This window comes from Bos indicus x Bos taurus, chromosome 6 (assembly GCF_003369695.1).
Source record: "Bos indicus x Bos taurus breed Angus x Brahman F1 hybrid chromosome 6, Bos_hybrid_MaternalHap_v2.0, whole genome shotgun sequence".
NCBI classification, from domain to species: Eukaryota; Metazoa; Chordata; class Mammalia; order Artiodactyla; family Bovidae; genus Bos; species Bos indicus x Bos taurus.
This window is the reverse complement of record NC_040081.1, coordinates 89,771,082-89,787,609: the sequence shown is the minus strand read 5'-3', so window position 1 is coordinate 89,787,609 and position 16,528 is coordinate 89,771,082. Positions and strand designations below refer to the sequence as shown.

The following is a 16,528-nucleotide window of genomic DNA, read 5'->3' as shown; positions in this document are numbered from 1 at the left end:
CTTCAGCTCTACCGTCTCCCACCTCCTCTCCCTCCTCCAGTCAGTAACTCTTCTTGCCTGTTCATCAAGGCCAGCCCCTGTATGCCAGCTGTTGTACTGTACTACTGTACTTTTTAAGGTACTGTACTGTAATATTTAAAATATTTTCTTTATTTTTTGTGTTTGTTTTTTATGTATTATTTACATGAAAAATATTACAAACCTATTATAGTACAGTACTATACAGCTAACTATGTTAGTTGGATGACTAGGCTAAATTGGTTGGACTTACAAACAAATTGGACTTACGAACGCACTTTCAGAATGGAACTTGTTCATATGTAGTGGGGGGTGGTGGTTGTTGTTCCTTGAAACTTAGTGGGTTAAAACAGCAATGTTTTATTATTTCTCATGATTCTGTGGGTTGATTGGGCTCAGCTGGGTTGTTCTTCTCCAGATGGTGCAGCTGAGGACATTTGTACAGCTGCATTGAGCTGGGAGCTCAACTGGGCTTGGAACATTCAAGATGGCTTCCCTCTGTCCAGAGTTTTTCTCTAAGTGGCTTCTCCTTATTCTGTAGTCTAGCCTGAGCTTCTTTATGGCATGGTGGCTGGCTTCCAAGGGATTTTCCAGAAGTGCCCATATGGATGCTACAAGGCCTCTTATAGGCTAAGCTTGGAAACCACACATCACTCTGTGTCATTCTACTGGTAAAAGCACTTCCTAGAGTCAGCCCAGGTTCAAAGGGATGGTAAACAGAAGAGAGGAGCAGCAGTCTCATTGCAGCAGCCATGTGGATGGGAGGATTTGTTCTAGCAACTTAAGAAAGGATCCTTCAACATATGATCACATGTGATTCTCTATGAGGTAGGAATTATTATCAATCCCCTTTTACAGAAGGTTGACCTGAGGCTTTCAGAGGTTAGTGACATGCTCAAGACTATACCACTGGTAAGTGGTCGGACTCAAAGCCTGGTTGCCTCATCCCAGATTCTTTTGTCTTCCTATTTTATTTTCTATTTTTAAAATTTAGAAGCTATTTCTGATTTAGGCAAAATGAGTGAGGCTTGTGCATGCTTCCTAATCAGTGGCTATTGAATATCTTCTGGACTTTCATCCTAAAATGTCTTGCAAATTGCCCATGGCCCCTATGCTGTTGTGTCCTCTCTAAGTCCAACTTCCTTGGACTGTGTTTGAAGCTTTGAACACTCCTCTATTCAAATGATGACACTCTTTCCCCTATTCTGATCTTGGCTAATATTGAACCAGAAAGCAGCTAATATAATCTGACTTGAGTGTTACCCAAGTATAGGGTAACAGTAGGCAGGATATTTCCTGCCTACTAGGCATCCGTTTTTCCTCCTGGTAACAGAATCCCAGTTTTCCGTGGGGAATCCATTTCTCCCTTCCTTTCATTTCACGTGGCTCAAATGGCACTGAAGGTAAACCCTGCTGCAGGAGTTGGCAGGTGTTGAGGCCTGGCTGATCAGAGGTTTGCATTTCTCTTGTTATAGTCATTGATTCACAGGTGAGCGCATGACCTGGACTAGGACAATGATAAGCCACTAAAATTAAATTCAGTCCGGAACTTTTGGAGGGAGATACAGAGAAGAAACATTTTCTTTTCTACTAGAGTTTCTGGGAAGAAGAGAGAGAAGTCCAGAGAGAAGATCTGCTGAGAGTGATCTTGTCCCTGCAACGTAAGAGCATTCAGGAGAATAAAGTCTGGAAACAGAGGGGAAATAATGATGGGGGTGAAATGGTCCAACAGCATCATTTGAGGCTCTGGAAAGGATCAAAGCCAGATTTACCTCTGGATTTTTCAGGATGTTAGCCAAAAAATCCCCCTCTTTTTCTTCAACTAGTTGAAACAGAGTTTTCTATCAACTGCAATGATAAGAATCCCAATTGATAGATTATTTGGGGTGACCAAAAGAACTCTTAGAAAAACACCCCACAATAAACATGCCTAGGAAAAAGCAATAACAATTCAGGACTTCCATTGTGACTCAAATGATGGAGATTCTAAACATGTAAAATATCATGTATGAAACGAGTTGCCAGTCCAGGTTCGATGCACGATACTGGATGCTTGGGGCTAGTGCACTGGGACGACCCAGAGGGATGGTATGGGGAGGGAGGAGGGAGGAGGGTTCAGGATGGGGAACACATGTATACCTGTGGTGGATTCATTTTGATATTGGCAAAACTAATACAATTATGTAAAGTTTAAAAAAAAATAACAAAAAAAGAATTGCTTTCAAAAAAAAATAATAAAGTAGTATAATGATAAAACTCCAGGTTCAGTTCAGTTTAGTTCAGTCCAATTCTCATATTCATACCTGACTGCTGGAAAAACCATTGCTTTGACTAGACAGACCTTTGTTGGCAAAGTAATGTCTCTGCTTTTTAATATGCTGTCTATGTTGGTCATAACTTTTCTTCCAAGGAGAAAGCGTCTTTTAATTTCATGGCTGCAGTCATGATCTGCAGTGATTTTGGAGGAACCAGAGATCAAATTGCCAACATCAATTGGATCATCAAAAAAGCAAGAGAGTTCCAGAAAAACATCTACTTCTGCTTTATTGACTACACTGAAGCCTTTGACTGAATGGATCACAACAAACTGTGGAAAATTCTTAAAGAGATGGGAATACCAGACCACCTAACCTGCCTCCTAAGAAATCTATATGCAGGTCAAGAAGCAACTGTTATAACTGGACACGGAACAACAGGCTGGTTCCAAATTGGGAAAGGAGTATGTCAAGGCTGTATATTGTCCCCTGCTTATTTAATTTATATGTAGAGTACATCATGAAAAATGCTGGACTGGATGAAGCTCAAACTGGAATCAAGATTGCCGGGAGAAATATCAATAACTTCAGATATGCAGATGACACCACCCTTATGGCAGAAAACGAAGAAGAATGAAAGAACCTTTTGATAAAAGTGAAAGAGGAGAATGAAAAAGTTGGCTTAAAACTCAGCATTCAGAAAACTAAGATCATGGCATCTGACCCCATCACTTCATGGCAAATAGATGGGGAAACAGTGGAAATAATGAAAGACTCTGGGTATATACTGGTAAGAGTGACATGAGATCAGGAATTCTGTTCAGAAGAAACAAAACAGCAGTAAGTGCAAGTATACTGTAGCCTACAGGCAGCTGAGATTATGAAGTGTACATTCTATTTACGAATTCAAGATTTCTAGTTCATTGCCTTGTACATAGTGATTACTAAAGCAATAAGAGCAACAACCCTAAACCCTAATATGTGGGACAGAGAGCCTTTCCTAAGGAGATGGAAAATGGGCTTTTCCATCACTTGCCAGCTCTGGTCATTGCTAGTGCCTCCCTGGGGCATGGGAGAAGGCAACGGCAACCCACTCCAGTACTCTTGCCTGGAAAATCCCATGGGCAGAGGAGCCTGGTGGGCTGCAGTCCATGGGGTCGCGAAGAGTCCGACATGACTGAGCGACTTCACTTTCACTTTTCACTTTCATGCATTGGAGAAGGAAATGGTAACCCACTCCAGTGTTCTTGCCTGGAGAATCCCAGGGACGGGGGAGCCTGGTGGGCTGCCGTCTATGGGGTTGCACAGAGTCGGACGCGACTGAAGTGACTTAGCAGCAGCAGCAGCAGCCCTGGGGCACAGGCTGGAGAAGACTTCTGAAGCTTGGTGTAGGCTGTGGGAAAGGGTGAAGAATATAGGTCAAACCTGTTGTTCGGTTGCTCAGTCGTGTCCGACTCTGCGACTCCATGGATTGCAGCACGCCAGGCTTCCCTGTCTGTCACCATCTCCTGGAGTTTGCTCAAACTCAAGTCCATGGAGTCAGTGATGTCATCCAACCATCATATCCTGTGTCATCCCCTTCTCCCCCTGCCTTCCATCTTTCCTGCATCAGGGTCTTTTCCGATGAGTCTGCTCTTCTCATCAGGTGACCAAAGTATTGGAGCTCGGTCAAATCTACCCAGCTGAAAAATGTTTTCTGCCATTGTATTTGGTTGTCTTGAGTCAAGTAGAGACTGAGTCTCAAGTAACCCTTGGAGGCCTGATGTACTCTTTCCAAATCCTTATCCTCTCTGCTGTGATCTTTAGAGAAGGCAAAGAGTCACACGTCAATGTGAACTTGTGGGATGTACTGATGGTATTTGTCAGAACCTCGTTGGAGTAGTTAAGATAACGCTCTCTACTCCAAGTCATCCGTGTACTAATCCCTGGGACCTCTGAATATGTTATGTTACATGGAAAAAGGGAATTAAGGTTGGTTACAAATTGAATGAAGACTACTGATCAAGAACGTATAGACACTATTCTGGTTTATCTGGGTGGGTCCAATGTGATCACAAAGGTCCTTAAAGATGGAGGAGAGGCAGATGAGGAGGTTGGAGTGATTGTGATGTGAGAGAGACTTGGCCTGCCATTTTGGCTTTGGAGACAGAGGAAGGGGACCATGAGCTAAGAGACTGGAAAATACAAGGAGATAGTTTCTCTGCTAGAGCTGAAGAGGAGCCTACAAAAGAAGGCAGTCCTCCTGAAACCTTGATTTTAGCCATGTGAGACCCATGTCAGAGTTCTAATCTACAGAATGCTAAGATAATACATTTGTATTGTTTTAAGCCACGAATTGTGCCCATCTATTTGTGACCCCATGGACTGTAGCCCACCAGGCTCTTCTGTCCATGAGATTACCCAGGCGAGAATACTGGAGTGGGTAGCCATTCTCTTCTCCAGGGGATCTTCTTGATACAGGGATCAGACCTGTATCTCCTGTATTGCAGGAGATTCTTTGCCAATTGAGTCATCACAGGCCATTTTAACCAACTAATCTTGTGGTAATTTGCTATGGAAAATAGAAAACCGATACAGATTTCCTTGCCATGAGAGAAAACTATAACATGGTGTTTGAGTCACAGGATCAGAGTTGAATGGGATCTTGGAAGGCTTTGCTGCTGCTGCTGCTAAGTCACTTCAGTCATGTCCAACTCTGTGCGACTCCATAGACATAGAGTCCACCAGGCTCCCCCATAGACATAGCAGCCCGCCAGGCTCCCCCATCCCTGGGATTCTCCAGGCAAGAGTACTGGAGTGGGTTGCCATTTCTGTCTCCAATGCATAAGTCTCCTTTACCATATATTTGATAAGTGGTCTTCCAGGCTGTGAGAACCTATTAGCAATGGGAATTGCCAATATCCAGAAGGTAATTTGTCCAATTTTTGAATGATTTGAACCATCAAAGTTCTTTCCCATACAGCAAAAGCAGAAATGAGCTTTCCTATAGCATCATTTCTTTAGTTTTGGCTTTGTTTTCTAGAGTTGCACAGAAATTTATCAAGTATCTAGTTTACAAAAGATAGTCCTTTAAGTATTTGAAGATTTAAGCATGAGTCCTTAAAGGGTTCTCTTTTTCTGACTGAATATCTTCATGTTCTTCTTGCAAATTTGATGGCACACATCCCCTGGTGACTAAAACTGCAGTAAACACTGCAGATGCGGCTTGATCAATAGAGTATCTGCAGAGGCTTCATTATCTTCTTTGTTATGGACATCACACCTCCACATTGCCTTTCCTGCCAGGAGCATCTCTATCATGTGCCCAGTGCTGTTTAAATAGCTCTTTCTCCTGCCATGATGGACACCTCTCTTTCCCTTCCCCAGAGCTCTGAATGCTCTTCTTTACATCTACTAGATTCCTGATATGTTTATTCTTGAAACATGCCCTGGTTTTCATATCATTCCTCTTCCTGGTCTCATTCTTTGTGTGAGCTGTGCTTGGACATGAAGCAGAAAAGAAGCTACAACTGATCCCATAATGTAAGGGAAACAGCATGGGTTGTGTAGTCAGAAACCTGGATTCAAATCCCAACTTTCTGTTCTCCTGCCTCTGAGCTGCGGGGCAAGTTTCTTAGCCTCTCATGAACCTCAGTTTTCTCATCTGGAAAAAGATGAAGAATCATTCTTACTTGAGGCTCATGGTGAGGATTAAATGAGATTGCCAATGAAATATGCAAAATATAGTCCTTGGCATGATTTACTGCATCTTCTCTCCAGCTTTCCCCACTACCTCCTACTTTTTTCCTCCTTTTCTTCATACAGTTAGAGAACAGTAAGAAATTGAGCCTCATGGGCTCAACTGAGAGAGTCCAGAATGATCATCATTGTGGGCTGGAGCAGAAGCGGACTTCTGGATGGCAGGGACTGGAATCAACCTTGCAGGTTGAGTGGGGGTCGGGGAGGGGGCTGAATACAGGGACGAGTAGGAAGGTTTGTTCTTTGACTTTGAAAGTGATGTTCATTTTTAAGCTTTCTGGAGATGAAGGCAAAGCTGCTAGCATTTTATGTAGGAAGGAACATTTTGTTTCTAACTCATTAGTTTTGAAATCTAGTTGAAAGGAGTTGGGACATGATCTGACTGCTGTGATGAGACAAACATGAAACAAAACAAACCACAAACAGGCTGAGGCTTAAATTGCCTGGTTCTGAGCAGGGACTCCGCTGAGTATTTGTAAGCTAGAAGAATTCATTTTGTGCTTCCTTAGGGAAACTTTTTTTTTTAAACTTAGCAGGCCTGGTTTGGGTAATGAAGACCAGACAACTGATGCTACCAGGTCACCAGGGTGGTGGAAAATCAGACTCAGGAGAGAACACTCAGAATGACCAGGGAAAATGGGTTCTGGGAAAGTTCTGTTATTGAGAGGAGCTAGACTCTATAAGCCTATCAATGTTTAGTTTTTAAGTTTTCCCAGAATTCATCTTTTTATATGGCTTGGCAAGCAATTATTTTATTTTTTTCTTATGAAATTATAATCTGGGACATCATTTTGAAAGGCTTGCCAGTAGCTATTCTTTGGTCTGTTCTGCCTCCGCTTGTTTTATTTTTAACCCTCTCTTGATTATTTCTAAACCCCTTAATCATAAAAGCTCATTTTCTTTTATTAGGAGGGATTTATTCACAAGGCTAACTCAGACATACACAGCATCTTTTAATATACATTACTGAATGCTGACATGGTTCTGCAAGATTCAGAAATGCTTTCTGATAACAATGCTCAAAATATATGGAAAAATAAAGAAGCTCATACCTAAGCTCATAATTTGAATCAATTTAGTTTTATATATACTGAAGAAATTCCCTTGACAATAACAACGAACTCAGCATCCACGGGACTGACAACAGTGACCTCTTACTAGGTACCAGGTGACAGATTAAGTGTTAAAGATAAAACAAGAAACATGGTGGCTCAGTGGTAAAGAACTCCTCTGCTAATGCAAAAGACGTGGATTTGATCCCTGGGCTGGGAAGATCCTCTGGAGAAGGAAATGGCAATCCACTCCAGTATTCTTGACTGGAGAATATGATGAACAGAGGAGCCTGGAGAGCTACAAAAGAGTTGATCACGACTGACCAACTAAACAAATGTTAGGAGAGGCCTCTGTCCTCAGAAAATTATGTTCCATTATGAAAATTCATCTCCCTGATACCATTAGTGAAGAGAAAATAAATGAAGAAATTGAAAATTGTATAAATATTATGATGAAAGCAAAAAGGAAGAATAGATAGAAATGAACAAATTCTGCCATGGACTGAATGTTGGTATGCCCCGTCCTTCCACTCCCACCAAACTCACGTGTTGAAACCTGGTCACCAATGGAATGGTATCTGGAGATGGAGCCTTGGGAGGTGATTAGGCCATGAGGGCAGAGCACTCACAAATGGGATGAAGGCCCTTATGAAAGAGACCCTGGTGAGCTCACTCTCAACAAGTGAGGACACAGCCAGCAGACAATCATCTGTGAACCAGTGAGTGGGTTTTCATCAGCTGCCAAAGCTGGCATCTTGATCTTGGACTTCCCATCCTCCAGAAATGTGAGAAATAAATTTTGTTAGTCACAAGTCACCCAGTCTGTGGTACTTGGGTTTTTGTAGGCCAGACAGACAGACAGGCTGTGATGAGAGCACCTACTGGTAATAAAGTAGACAAGAAGAGCTTCACTGAAGATTAACATTTAAGCCCCAACTTACAGAGAAGAAGGAATTTATCTTTCAAAGCATGGGTAGAAGAATACTCAGGGCAGAGAAAATAGCATGTCCGAAGGCCCTGAGGCAGGAAAAAACTTGGCATATTCAAGAAGCTGAGAAAAGGCCAAGGGGCCTGGAACACACTGAGCGAGGAAGGAAAATAAATTGTGCTGGAGAGAATTCATCAGGTCAGTGATGTTTGAACTGATTCTACCTCAATAACAAATACCGCTTCACTTTCTTCCCATCCATCTGGCCCTTACAAATTTCCCCCAACCCTTGCCAAGCCAGGGGAATGAAAGTATCAGCCCACTGCAAACACTGTCAGCCTGTCTGACTTCTGTCTCTGCCACCCAGCGTTGAGGCTGTGGAACTTTCATCTATAAAAATTTCATCTCAAAGCCTAAGAACAAACGACTTCCAGTAGCAGCACTTTAAGGAGCAATTGCTTAGGACTCTGGGACTCAGTCTCATATTTATCAATGGTCTAGCTCTGGTTTTGTGCCTGTTCTGATAAATAGCTTCTGCCTCTTCTTGAAGATCTGGTCCCAAACAATTTTTGTCAATGCATTCATTCATTCAATTAATTGAAAATTACGTGTTTATTGAGGGGCCTACTTTAGACAAGACACTGCCTTTGACCTTGGGAATATAAAGATAAATCAGATGGCTCCTTCCCCTGGGTCCTGGCAGGGTAGAGGGGAGGCAAGTGATGTGCTGGGTGCACAGGTAGGGAGCATAGTCTGTGGGATTCAGGGAGGGCTTCCTTGAAGAGGGGCAAAGAAGTAAATTTAGCCAAGCATGGGGACAAGGTGAGATGAGCAAAGTAGACAGTGGGGTGGAGACTTCCCAGCAGAAAAGATGGCAGGAACCAAGAAGACAAGAAACAGCATAGTGTGGTGAACTCTTAGGGCAATAGACCCTTTTGCCATGTATCTGTGACGTCAGGACTGGGGCTTACGCTGCTGCCCCGGAACCCAGTTGTGCACCTGATCTCAGGTCCACTGACCTGTGCAGACCGCCCTGGGGCAGACTTGGTGCCCTTCATAACCTGCTCTGGGGCCTCCTGTGGTTATCTTCTGCCCACTTCTGTGCTTTGATCCTGCACTGCTCTCCCTCCCTGCACTTCCGAGGTGATTTCCTGACGCCTGGGATGTTCTGTCCTCTTCTTGCTATCAACAGGTCATCTAGGGGTTGAGTTAGAGGGGCTGTGACCCTGACTCTACCCCAGATGATGCTTTTTTTGGGTTCTGAGGGTGGGAAGAACACAGCTTGTTGACAAAGGGTTTCCACTGGCCTCTTGTGGTTTCTGCTCTGGGCAGGGTCCACTTCCTCTTAGAGTGATGAGGGTGAGAGGAGAGAAAGGCAAAGAGGTCATGGGCAGTGTGACAGTAACGGAGACCATCTCTGCCTTTAGAGCAAGAAAGGGTGATTACGAGAAGCTAAGGGAGGAAAGCAAAAGGCCAGGATTAAACTAACAGGGAAGCTCACTGGGTGTGTTCCCCACAAAACGCGCAAACAAAATGACCCTTGGGGTTTGGCCAGTAGAGATGCAGAGGTTGGAAAACCCGAGCACAACTCTGTAGCACTTGACTGGCACTTTTCCTTCACAGAAATGCCCAGGAAAGAGATCCTGGAGAGAAAGCTCTGGAGCAATCACTCTGAAGGCAACACAACAGGGAGGAGGAAGTAGGACCTCTTGAGCAAAGTAGACTTTTGGGTAGATTTGAGTGACGACAGATGCTTTTGCCTTCTTCATCCATTTGCTTCTTCCTTCATTTGCTCATTAGTCTGTTTATCAAGATCCATTCATTAGCTTTTGTGCCTAGCACTGTGCTAGGTTTGGGAACTGTATCTGTTAGGGTAAGAGCCAGTTTCTCTTTTTAAGTTTTATTTTTTCTTTATTAAAGTATAGTTACTGTACAATATTATGTTGTACAGTATTGTACATACTGTAAAGATATTGTATATATTGTACAGATGTATAATATGGTTATTCACAATTTTTAAAGTTTAGAATCCTTTTGTAGTTATAAAATACTGGCTATCATTCCCGTGTTGTACAATATATCTTTGTAGCTTATATTATACCTGAGAGCTTGTGCTTCTTATTCCCCTCCCCCTAGATTGTCCCTACCCCTCTTCCCTTTCCCCACTGGTAACCACTAGTTTGGGCTTCCCTGGTGGCTCAGTCATAAAGAATCCACCTGCCAATGCAGGAGGCGTGGGCTTAATCTCTGGGTTGGTAAGATTCCCTGGAGGAGGAAATGGCAACCCACTCCAGTGTTCTTGCCTGGGAAATCCCATGGATAGAGGAGCCTACCGGGCTATAGTCCATGCATGGGGTCACAAGAGTTGGACATGATTTAGTAACTAAACAGCAACAAAGAAAACCATTTGTTCTCTGTATTTATGAATCTGTAAGAGCAAGTTTCTTGACCTCATAGCACTGATGCACTGAATGGGTATACATGTGTTTGTGTATGTAAAATGTGATCAACAGCACAAACAGGCCATCCAGTGTTCCCTGGATGCACATAGCTTGGACAACTGACCTCCCCTAGGGATCCAGGAAAGCTTTCTGGAACACATAATTGTCAGGCTGAGCTCAGATAGCACAGAAGGTGGGGAAGAACCAGCAGGGAGAGTGCTCTGAACACCAGCTGTAATGTGTGCAATGCACTACTCGTGAGGGGCATGATTCTTCAAGGTCATCCAGGCATTATGGCTTCTCATAAGGGAAGTGATGTTCGGGTGTGGTTTACCACTTCTGAGGATCGAATGAGTAACAGATGCTGTAAGAGAGCCCCAGGTTGGTGTAGGAAGCCCTCCGGTGCACCCAGTGAAGCCCCTCAGATCTCACTGATTTTAGCTTCAGCAGGGAAACTGGTTCCACAGAGTGCATATCACTGGGGGTGGGAGGGTCTGAAATCCCACTTTGAGCTCTCAACCTGGGTTTTTCCTCACCTTGCCCAGGTGCCCTCCAGCTGCAGCAGGATCTTGCTAAAGTAGGTGCCTCTGGGACCAAATTTCAGCTCATGAGACTGGAACGACAGATAAACTGCTCTGCCATCTTCCAGGTGGGCCCTTCTGGGAGGCAATCTGTACTCTTTCGCATCAGCGATCCTGATGCAACTGAACCCCAGTTGCTCACAGCAGTGAGCTCGGTAATGAACTTTTGCATTGGCTTTCCCTCCTTTTCTATTTCTCCCCAACCCCTCTCTCCTGCTTCCTGGGATCACATGTCAAATAAGCCACCTGTGCTCGGCTCCACCTCAGGGGGTGACCCTGGGAAGCCCAAATTTACAGAGTTGGACACCTAAAGTCAAGTGAAACTTTCCTTAACTTTTTTTGAAATAAATATTTTTACAGCTGATTAACAATGTCTTAATAGTTTCAGGTGGACAGCAAAGGGACTCAGTCATACATATACAGGTGTCCATTCTCCCCTACATGGACATCACCAGATGGCCAACACCGAAATCAGATTGATTATATTCGTTGCAGCCAAAGATGGAGAAGCTCTATACAGTCAGCAAAAACAAGACTGGGAGCTGACTGTGGCTCAGATCATGAACTCCTTATTGCCAAATTCAGACTGAAATTGAAGAAAGTAGGGAAAACCACTAGACCATTCAGGTATGACCTAAATCAAATCCCTTACAATTATACAGTGGAAGTGAGAAATAGATTTAAAGGACTAGATCTGATAGACAAAGTGCCTGATGAACTATGGATGGAGGTTCGTGACATTGTACAGGAGACAGGAATCAAGATCATCCCCAAGAAAAAGAAATGTGAAAAAGCAAAATGGCTGTCTGAGGAGGCCTTACAAATAGCTGTGAAAAGAAGAGAAGAGAAAAGCAAAGGAGAAAAGTAAAGATATACCTGTTTGAATGCAGAGTTCCAAAAAATAGCAAGGAGAGAAAAGAAAGCCTTCCTCAGCGATCAATGCAAAGAAATAGAGGAAAACAATAGATGGGAAAGACTAGAGATCACTTCAAGAAAATTAGAGATACCACGGGAACATTTCATGCAAAGATGTGCTCTATAAAGGATAGAAATGGTATGGACCTAACAGAAGTAGAAGATATTAAGAAGAGGTGGCAAGAATACACAGAAGAACTGTACAAAAAAAATCTTTATGACCCAGATAACCATGATGGTGTGATCACTCACCTAGAGCCAGACATCTTGGAATGTGAAGTCAAGTGGGGCTTAGGAATCATCACTATGAACAAAGCTAGTGGAGGTGATGTAATTCCAGTTATTTCAAATCCTAAAAGATGATGCTGTGAAAGTGCTGCAAATTTGCCAGCAAATTTGGAAAACTCAGCAGTGGCCACAGAACTGGAAAAGGTCAGTTTTCATTCCAATCCCAAATAAAGGCAATGCCAAAGAGTGTTCAAACTACCCCACAGTTGCATTCATTTCACATGCTAGCAAAGTAATGCTCAAAATTCTCCAAGCCAGGCTTCAGCAATACATGAACCGTGAACTTCCAGATGTTCAAGTTGGATTTAGAAAAGGCAGGGGAACCAGAGGTCAAATTGCCAACATCCATTGGATCATTGAAAAAGCAAGAGAGTTCCAGCAAAACATCTATTTCTGATTCTTTGACTATGCCAAAGCCTTTGACAGTGTGGATCACAACAAAGTGTGGAAAATTCTGAAAGAGATGGGAATACCAGACCACCTGACCTGCCTCTTGAGAAACCTGTATGCAGGTCAGGAAGCAACAGTTAGAACTGGACATAGAACAACAGGCTGGTTCCAAATAGGAAAAGGAGTATGTCAGGCTGTATATTGTCACTCTGTTTATTTAACTTCTATGCAGAGTACATCATGAGAAACGCTGGGCTGGAAGAAGCACAAGCTGGAATCAAGATTGCCGGGAGAAATATCAATAACCTCAGATATGCAGATGACACCACCCTTATGGCAGAAAGTGAAGAGGAACTCAAAAGCCTCTTGATGAAAGTGAAAGTGGAGAGTGAAAAAGTTGACTTAAAGCTCAACATTCAGAAAACTAAGATCATGGCATCAAATCCCATCATTTCATGGAAGATAAGTGGGGAAATAGTGGAAACAGTGTCAGACTTCATTTTTTTGGGCTCTAAAATCACTGCAGATGGTGACTGCAGTCATGAAATTAAAAGACGCATGCTCCTTGGAAGGAAAGTTATGACCAATCTAGATAGCATATTAAAAAGCAGAGACAAAGGTCCATCTAGTCAAAGCAATGGTCTTTCCAGTAGTCATGTATGGATGTGAGAGTTGGACTATAAGGAAAGCTGAGCTCTGAAGAATTGATGCTTTTGAACTGTGATGTTGGAGAAGACTCTTGAGAGTCCCTTGGACTGCAAGGAGATCCATCCTAAAGGAGATCAGTCCTGAGTGTTCATTGGAAGGACTGATGTTGAAGCTGAAACTCCAATACTTTGGCCACCTGATGCGAAGAGCTGACTCATTTGTAAAGACTCTGATGCTGGGAAAGATTGAAGGCGAGAAGAGAAGGGGACGACAGAGGATGAAATGGTTGGATGGCATCCCCGACTCAATGGACATGAGTTTGAGTAAACTCTAGGAGTTGGTGATGGACAGGGAGGCCTGGTATGCTGCCGTCCATGGGGTCGAAAAGAGCTGGACATGACTGAGTGACTGAACTGAACTGAACTGAACTGATTCTCCCCCAAACTCCCCTTCCCTCCAGACCTCCACAGAGCATTGAGCAGAGTTCTCTGTGCTATACGGTAAATCACTGTTGGTTATCCATTTTAAATATAGCACTGAGTGCATGTCCACCCCAAACTCCCTGACTGTCCTTAACTTTTCACTGGGTTCTTCTTTATCAAATGCTGTATCTCGTGTTTCTGATGCACCTGTGATGCCACCTACTCAAAGGAATGTTCTGCCCATCCCCCTTCCCAGTTTGCAGGTGAGTGAAGCTAAGGCTTAGCCCACTTCAAGTAAAACCCAGGATTAAAGCTCAGGATTTCTGATTTCAAATGAAATACCTTCTGGACTGCTCTCTTTGGCGATATCATGTTCTTCTCAGGAGAGTGATCCATTCCGTGGACCCATTCCCTGGGTTTTATTCTCCTCCTTTTGTCAGATGTCATCCCTTCAAGGGAATAATACAGTCAAAGGTGAAGCTTTTGAAAATGCTACCCGGTCCTCATTCATGATGTTTTAGAATTATCAATGCATGAAAAGCCACACCATTGTTTTAGAGAGCTCAAAATGAGAATCCAGAAATCATTGTTTCAAAGAAGTCAGTTCCCACCCCAAATTCCAGCTCCTGAGACTGTCATCCCATACTAAGACTCAGTGTTGTGGTGATATTTTTAACACACCTGCTCCAGTTTAGAGGGGTGCTCTAGATTTCAGATGGGGTCTTTGTGTTCATATTTTCCAGGAGAAGAGCAGCAGTTTCCACCATGCTGAAGACATGCTGAACTCCTTCCTGGGCTGATTGCAACTGGATCTGAATGGTCCAGCTTCTTGTAAATTCTCATCAGCAGTATTACAATGAGGTATTCCAGGTCTGCTCTCTCCTTTTTCAAGTCTGCCTTAAATGCTTGATTTGCACTAAAGGAAAAAAAAATCCCCTGACCTAACTAGTATATCAGAAAGAAGAATGAAGTAGAAATTTTGGCTCTTGGGCCATTCTAGTTTGTCATTTTGTGAAATTAGAGACAGATGGGTGCTGTCTGTGTTGTGGGAAATTCTGTCCTACATTCCAGCCAATGCTGGGAGTTCTGGAAGAGGACAGAGAGGGGAAGGAGAAAGCTATTTGGACAGGGAAGAATATATGCTAATTCTGTGACAAAAATAGCATCAAATCTGCAAACATTAATTTTCAGCAAGTCTCATTCTTAGCCTGTGTTTTTCCCTTTTCTAGATTTCACACTAGAAAGGGAATTTAAACTGGTCGCTAACGGAAGCAGATTCAGAGGTCATCTGGCTTGTCTCTTACTGCAGAACATCAATTTATTATAAGCTCTAGGAGGCAGAAAGGACCACTGATGGTCAAATAATCAACCTATATTGAAGGCAGATCCTAACTAATTTTGAGCTGATCAGATTGTTGCTCCAAAGACCCAGTTAAGCAGCAATATGTGGGAGATGGGCTGTTGTGTGCAAAGAGTTGAGGTTTGCAGAAGAATGGGGTCCAAACTGCAGGGTTTCCATAACATAGTGGTGTGAAAGTGAAAGTGTTAGTCGCTCGGTTGCGTCCAACTCTTTGTGACCACAGGGAGTGTAGCCTGCCAGGCTCCTCTGTCCATAGGATTTTCCAGGCAAGAATACTGGAGAAGGCAGCCATTCCCTTCTCCAGAGGATCTTCCCAACCCAGGGATTGCACCCAGGTCTCCATAATTGCAGGCAGATTCTTTACCCTCTGAGCCACCAGGGAAACCAACATAGTGGATCTCTCTACAAACAATCGCATCCCTTCTAACAGGCATCCTGAGACTTCTGGGATCTTGTTCTGGGCTGAGGTGAAAGGGATCAGGTAGATTGCCGTGTTGGAGTGAGGAAAGATACAGTTAGAGAGGTGTTGTAGGGGGCCTGGCAAGGTACTGAGGAAGCTCAAGGAGCATGGGTTTAGGTAGAACCCAAGCATTAAATGTTGAAGATCCAGGGGCCTTGATGTCACTGAAGCAGGGTCTGGAATGGTGCTGACATGGTCCCTGCCAGGAACAAGGCAGTTAGATTTATTTACAGAACAAGTGCTTAGTCGCTCAATCGTGTCCAGCTCTTGCGACCCCATGGACTGTAGCCTGCCAGGTTCCTCTGTCCATGGGGGTTCTCCAGGCAAAAATAGTGGAGTGGGTTGCTGTTTCCTTCTCCTGGGATTTACAGAACAAGGAATGGGGGTAAAAACAAATCAAGGTTTGTTTGCCAGTATTGACTGAAAGAAGAGAAGAGAAGTCTTCACAAGAAAAGACAGAGGGTTGGTTTAAGGTCCAGTTACAGGGAGAGTGAATCAGTCTCCATGGAAAGCAAGTAGAAAGTTGTTATGTGTCCTTGGTCCAATTTTTTTTGAGCCTCAGTTCCTCATTTGTGAAATAGACATAAAAATTCTTCCTGTATTTCATGTGTGTCTGCTTAGTTACTCAGTCATGTCCAACTTTTTGCAACCCTTTGGACTGTAGGCTGCCAGGCTCCACTGTCCATGGAATTTCCCAGGCAAGAATACTGAAGTGGGTTGCCGTTTCCTTCTCCAGAGGATCATCAGTCCCAGGAATTGAACTTGTGTCTCCTACACTGCAGGCAGATTCTTTACCAGCTTAGCCATCATGGAAGGAATTAAAATCAAATGGGATCATTTTGTAAACAATAAGATGGTTATATGAAGTTCAGTGATATCTCATCATTTACAAGGGGAAACGGCATTCCTATGGTGAAACACATGCTTTATTGGCTAGGGGATGGGCTCTCACTCTGCAGCAGATCCTAAAGGGGGTTTCTTGATTACTTCATAGTTCCAATCATGAAATTTTTGTGAATTCATACTAATTTT

The 16,528-nt window shown here is 43.4% G+C and overlaps 1 long non-coding RNA gene across 1 annotated transcript in view; it reads left to right on the top strand.

Annotated features, from left to right (window-relative positions):
* The window catches only part of LOC113894395, a 76,435-nt gene extending 61,160 nt beyond the window's left edge, over positions 1-15,275 (top strand). The window contains exons 2-3 of the long non-coding RNA XR_003511566.1: positions 10,978-11,168; positions 14,420-15,275. This is a non-coding gene — a long non-coding RNA (uncharacterized LOC113894395). The remainder of the gene's footprint in view (positions 1-10,977; positions 11,169-14,419) is intronic.
* The last annotated feature ends 1,253 nt before the right edge of the window (positions 15,276-16,528 follow it).